The sequence below is a fragment of the Marmota monax genome, unplaced genomic scaffold (genome assembly GCF_021218885.2).
Source record: "Marmota monax isolate L192 unplaced genomic scaffold, Marmota_monax_Labrador192_F-V1.1 WCK01_AAM20220418_F8-fsc00449, whole genome shotgun sequence".
Taxonomy (NCBI): domain Eukaryota; kingdom Metazoa; phylum Chordata; class Mammalia; order Rodentia; family Sciuridae; genus Marmota; species Marmota monax.
The window spans coordinates 369,161-375,356 of record NW_026695239.1 but is presented as its reverse complement, the minus strand read 5'-3'; the positions used below and the strand labels follow the sequence as shown (position 1 = coordinate 375,356).

At 38.5% G+C, this 6,196-nt stretch overlaps 1 pseudogene; it reads right to left on the bottom strand.

Annotated features, from left to right (window-relative positions):
- Positions 1–550: 550 nt before the first annotated feature.
- On the bottom strand, positions 551–3,993 carry LOC124089795 (rab5 GDP/GTP exchange factor-like; annotated as a pseudogene).
- Between the last annotated feature and the right edge of the window lie 2,203 nt (positions 3,994–6,196).

The window sequence follows — 6,196 nt, the reverse complement described above, 5'->3', positions numbered from 1 at the left end:
TACATGCGACCAAATCTCATTTTTCATATTAGTGAATAATATTCAATTATGTATATATGCTACATTTTCTTTATCCATTTTTTTGTTGATGTACAACTTATTTTATATTCTGGCTGTTTTGAGTAGTGCAGCAATAAATATAAGAGTGAATGTATCTCTTTTATGACAATTGCAGTTTTTCAAATATGCACCCAAAATGAGATAGTTGGGTCATATGGTGAGTTTATTTTTAAGAAAATTTTTTTGAGGAAATTTTTTAGTTTTTCCATCATGGCTATACTAATTTATATTCCCACCAATAGTGTATAAGACTTACATTTCCTTTGCATTTTTCACCAGGATTTGTTAGTTTTTGCTTTCATTGATAATAGGTATTTGAACTGGGATGAAATGATTTCTCATTCTGTTTTTTTCTCAGTACTTTATTATTAGCTAAGCTTCCCCTACCAGGAAAAAGAAAATAAAGCCTACAAAATATATCTCAAAAAATTCTCTGACATTTATAAGCAATTGAGTATATTCTAGATCCCACTTGCAGGCTGCAGTACTCTTACCTACAATGCAGGCTCAAATAAATACTACCCATATAATGTACATCATAAACCTGATTTTGCAATGGGGAAATTTTGTCACTTTCAACATTTTCAGAGTCAATAACTGCTAATGTTTGACTTTGAAGCTTAATATCAAGTACATATTTCTCCACAATGTATTGAACTTCTTTGTAATTCCATGTGTCCAGTCTATTAATTCTTTGTCAATTTTTGTGGCTTCATTCAGGATTCTTTCCTGTTTTTCATTCAATGGTGACAGGAGGTCCAAGATCTTATACATCTGCTTCATACCTGAGCAAGCATCAGGAGACCAACTCTTGGTTTGTTGCCTCCATGGAGTGGTGTGGCTAGACATGAGCAATCAAAATCCTCCTGACTTGGATTTAAAGACTGAGCATCCAATTTCTCAATGAAATTCACAGCACAGCACAAGTTGGTGAAATAGTATCTGTCCTCCCTGTCATCCGCCAGCTGGGGTTGCAGAAGCGGGTGATATACTGTATGTAGGACTACAGGTGGGGTGGGTTTGTCCTTCAGCACAATTAGACAAGCTTGGGAAAGAAGCAGAAGAAGGCTCAAGTCATCCACAGAAGCAGGCTCATTGTTGGTGATCTTGATGGCAATGAAGATGTGCTTGCTACACCTGGTCTGGTAGGCCAGCTTATCTTGGGCACAGGCTGAGAATCCATATCAGAGATATCTGGTCCTCTTCTGAATGGTGTGGTCTTTCTTTTCATCAGTGGTTTCTGAACAGAACACATATTTAGAGAGGAGAGTCATGATGTACTTTTCCATTTGATCCATTATCTTCTCAACTGTTTCTGGAGGTAATTTTTCACGAGTCAGTATTCTTTCCGCCAGATTCTGGTAAAACTCCTGATGACACTCTGACTGCTCCTCAATGCTCAAATCCTTTTTGTAATGTATCCTTCCCAAAACATCTTGGTTGGCTTATAGATCTCGTTGGTTTTGTGGAAGATCTTGAGGATCTCTATTAGTGCCTTAGACCCTGTTTCAATGCTGATTTGACAGTTTATGGAAGGACTGGGAACTTTTGCTTCCTGAATTTCTGACCTTTTTGATCCAACTCTGGAACAAGCACTGAAGAATTTCTTCACTGTGGTTACCTTGTGGATCTTTCCACTGGTTTTCTTTTCTTCAAATTTGGAAAATGTGATGAAGGCTGCCCCCTGGCTGCTCTGAGTGCTGCTGGCCAAGGCCTCTTCCTCCTCCTGCTGAAGTCCTTCAGCCAGCTCCCAGTCCTTCTGGATCTGCTTTTACTGGGCTCTATGGTACTCCTCTCTCCAGCACTGGGAGCAGAAGCCCTGCGGGGCAGGGTTGCCATAATAGCCACAACCCTTCTTGTACAGGAGCTCCAACTGGTCTCTGTGAATTCCTAGGTGCTCAGGCTTAAGACTGCCTGGTGGCTCCTGAAGTCAGCACCACCTCCCCTGGTGCAGCTTCAGGAGGTGCCTCACTGTGGTTTTGAATTGCATTTTGCTGATGGTTAGTGACACTGAAATGTTTTCCTGTGCATGTGGGTAATTTGCATCTTTTCATTTTAAGAAATGTGTGTTCAGATTGCCCATTTTCAATTGGACAATTTGTATTTTTATTGTTGTGTTTCTGGAATCCTTATACATTCTTGTAGTAATTCCTGTCAGAAAATTAGTTGAAAAATATTTTCTCCTCTTCTGTAGGTTGTATCTTTACTCTGTTGTTTCCTGTGCTGTTTTCTTGCCATAATGTTTTTATTTGCTGTCAGTGCTTTTGGGGTATTATCCAAAAATATATCTTTTCTTCTATGGATGTATTGAATTTTTCCCCCATGTGTTTTTCCTGTAGTTTTATACTTTTAGGTGTTAATTTTAAGTCTTTAATAAATTTTGAATTAAGTTTTGTACTTGGGGAGATGTGGTGGTCAAATGAAATCCTCTATTTTTGGGATTTCAAAAATGAAGGTAGATAACTGTATTTCCACTTAAAACAAAAAATCACAATGTGGCAATAAAATTTCTTGTGTGTTCATTTTTCCAAATTTTCCCTCCCTAGTACATGTGTCTTTTATAATGTAGTTGCCTTCTCAATTGTTGTTAGAACATTTTATTTCATCAGAGAGCATGGGTTTTGTGTACATGTGCTTGTGTGCTTAATTAAATATGTGCTAATTAGCATACCATTGGGAAACTATTTACAGCACTGAAAAGTGAGCAAAATTTGCAGCACATGACTTTTATTTACAAAAAGCTCATGAAGGAACCTGTAGTCTAAAAGTCAACATGAAAGGTACAACATAACTTTTTAGGAACTTCCATGCCTCCCTCAAGAGGGGTCACATAACATACATGACAGGCACGCGATACTAAATCCATAAAATATTAGTGAACACTATATTTCTTAAAATCACAAGGAAATATAAATAGAAGTTCTAGTATTTTATCTTTCTGCCCTAGTGGTTTCTCTCTCTTTTTTTTAAACAACCAGGGACCTGTGCTCAATTTTAAAGAGATCTGTTGAGTATATAATTTAGAGGGTTTGGGCATAGATTGCATGTCCATTCCCAAGTGTTTATATCCTTCTCTGAGAAAAGATTAAGCTTTGATGCTATTGACGTGTATTCCTATGTGTGGAGTGTCTTTTTTCTGCCCTTTCACAGGTTTATCCAGGTGACATCCAAAGGCCAATAGATCAGAATGAATACAATATGCACTTGTTCCAAATTGAGGATGCTGCTGCACAGTTCAACTTACAAGGAGCCACTCATTGATTGTGAATACCTTCTCAATCCTCTTGTACCCTGGTACTGTGCTGTGGGATCACTGCTTGTGTGGACATCCTCCTTACCATGCCTCCTACCTGGGTTCCAGAATGAGAAAACATTCAAAAAGGATCCAAGTCAACTTATAGTCAGTTTAGGATCTACATCCTAAGCCCACATGTATTGTGTGAGGGAAATAAATGTTATAAAACACTCAGCTTTAGGGGTTGTTTCTGATACAATGTAACCTATTTGCAATGTGACTTATTCTAGGGAAAGAGACATAAGTTTAGAAACATATTTTCTTAAATAAGTTGGATGAGAAAGCCTTTTAGAATCAGTTATTATTATTGCGAGGAGGGTTTGTATATGCACAACTGTCTAAATGCATGTACTTTTTGAAGTCCAAAAATTAATTGCAGAGAACATAAGACTACTTTGCTCACTGTAGCACCCTTTTACTACTAAAAATTTCATTACTAAATTAAGCAGTAGATGGCAAATGGCAAATTAGGTGTTTGCTGTAGATGGGGTGAGCAGGTGGAATCAATGTAGCACAGGGCCTTAGAGCTCAAGCAGGGAAAAGTGGCAGTGAAGGGGGTTTGGCATGACAGTGGTATTGGAGCCCCTGAAAAGTGAAGAAAACCTCACCGTGGTAATGGTGGGAGTGTCTTCTGGCATGGATAATCAGAGCCTGAGCATGGTGAGGAGGCTGTCCACAAGTGTCCATGGTCCAGAGCAGAGTAGCAAAGGATAGGAGAATTGAGGAGGTGTCCCCAATAGGGGAAGGCTGGTGTGATATGTCAGCCTGTGAGAAGAGCCATCTATGTGGTCTTGTGGTCAGGTATGGGGAACATAAGCAGGATAGGGAAGTATTTATGCATGAAGTCACTTTCTGTGAGAAGTCAGAGCCCCTTTTGGGTGAGGAGTGAGTTCTTGGAGAAGTGCAGCCTGGCATAAAATCTCAGCATCTGGGAGCGGTGAGTAGACACCACTGAACAGTGTTAGTTCCAATGTTGATTGAGATTCAGTGCTTAAGTGTGATGAGGAGGGCATCCTTGCCAAAGGGTAAACCTGTGTGGATTTCAGAGACCAGGCAGGGTAAAGAGGATGTCTGTATGTAGAGAGTCCAGTGTTGGAACTCACCACATAAACAAGGTAAAGAAGGCATTAAATTTTTTTTAGTTATTTTTTAAAAAAATATTTTCTGCGTGACAGTAGAATGAAGAATGTATTTTGGCAGAACATAAATACATAAAGTATAACTTATTATATTTTGGTTCCCACTCTTTGTTCATACAAAATGTGGAGTTATACTGGTCATGTATACAAATAAAAGCCTAGGAGAGTTATGACCAATTAATTTGACTCTCTCCTATTCACCTCTCTCTTCCCTTCCCTTTGTCTCTCTTTGCTAGTCCAATCTATTTCTACTATTCCCCACTCCAACATCTCTTATTTTGGGTTAGCATCCACACATCATAGAGAACATTTGGCCTTTGTTTTTTTGGGATTGGCTTGTTTCAGTTAGCATGATATTCTCTAGTTCTATCCATTTTCTGGAAAATGCCATTATTTAATACTTCTTTTCTGTTTTCATTTTGGCCTTTGAAAAAATAAATCAGATTTGTGTGTATATGCCACATTTTATTTGCCCACTCATCCATTGAAGTTTGTCCATAGCTTGGCTATTGTGAGTTGAACTGCTATAAACATGGATGTGGCTGCATCTCTGTAGTATGCTGTCATTTGGGTATATGTTGAGGAGTGCTATAACTGGGTCAAATGGTTCCATTCCATGTTTTCTATGGAATCTCCATACTTCTTTCCAGAGTGATTGCACCAATTTGCAGTCCCCCTAGCAATGTATGAGAGTAACTTTCTCCTCACATCCTCACCAATACTTATTGTTACTTGTATCCTTTATAAATGCCATTCTGACTGGAGTGGGATGGAATCTTGGTGTATTCTTAATTGCATTTCTCTATTTGCTAGAGATATTGAATATATATATATATATATATATATATATATATATATATATATATATATTTGTATTTCTTCTTCTGTGAAATGTTTATTTTTGCCCATTTATTGACTGGTTTATTCATATTTCTGAGTTAAGTTTTTTTTTGGTACTGGAAATTGAATTTGGGGGTGATTGGCCACTGAGCCACATCTTCATCCCTATTTTGTGTATTTTTAATTTAGAGACAGGGTCTCACTGAGTTGCTTAGTGCCTTCCTTTTTGCTGAGGCTGGCTTTGAACTTGTGATCCTCCTGCCTCAGCCTCCTGAGCTGCTAGGATTATAGGTGTGTGCCACTGAGCCCAGCTGTGAGTTAAGTTTTTTGAGTTCTTTGTATATCCTTGTATATTCTGAATTTAATGCCTTATCTGATGTACTGGTGGTGAAGATTTTCTCCCAATCTGTAGGATCTCTGTACGCATTCCTTTTTTTTAAAAAAAATATATTTTTTTTAGTTGTAGATGGACAAATACCTTTATTTTATTTATGTGGTGCTGAGGATCAAACCCAGGGCCTCATACATGCAAGACAAGCACTCTACTGCTGAGCCCCAGCCCCAGCCCCTCTGTACACATTCTTGTTTGTTTAAAGAAGGAATTCTTGCTGGTAGTTGAGGACCTGGTATGGGATATCAAAGCCCAAGTAGGATAAACAAAATATCTACACAGAAGACAGACATGGTGTGGGTTTTATAAACTGAGCTGGATAAGAGAGCTCTTCCCATGTTGGCAAACCCCAGAAGGGAAATTGATCCTTACATGGTGAGGACTTCTATCCATGGGAGTAACCTTGTGTGGGCTGTGAGAGCTCAGGCAGGCCAGGATGGCTACAGATAAGCTTTAAGAATCTGATCTGAT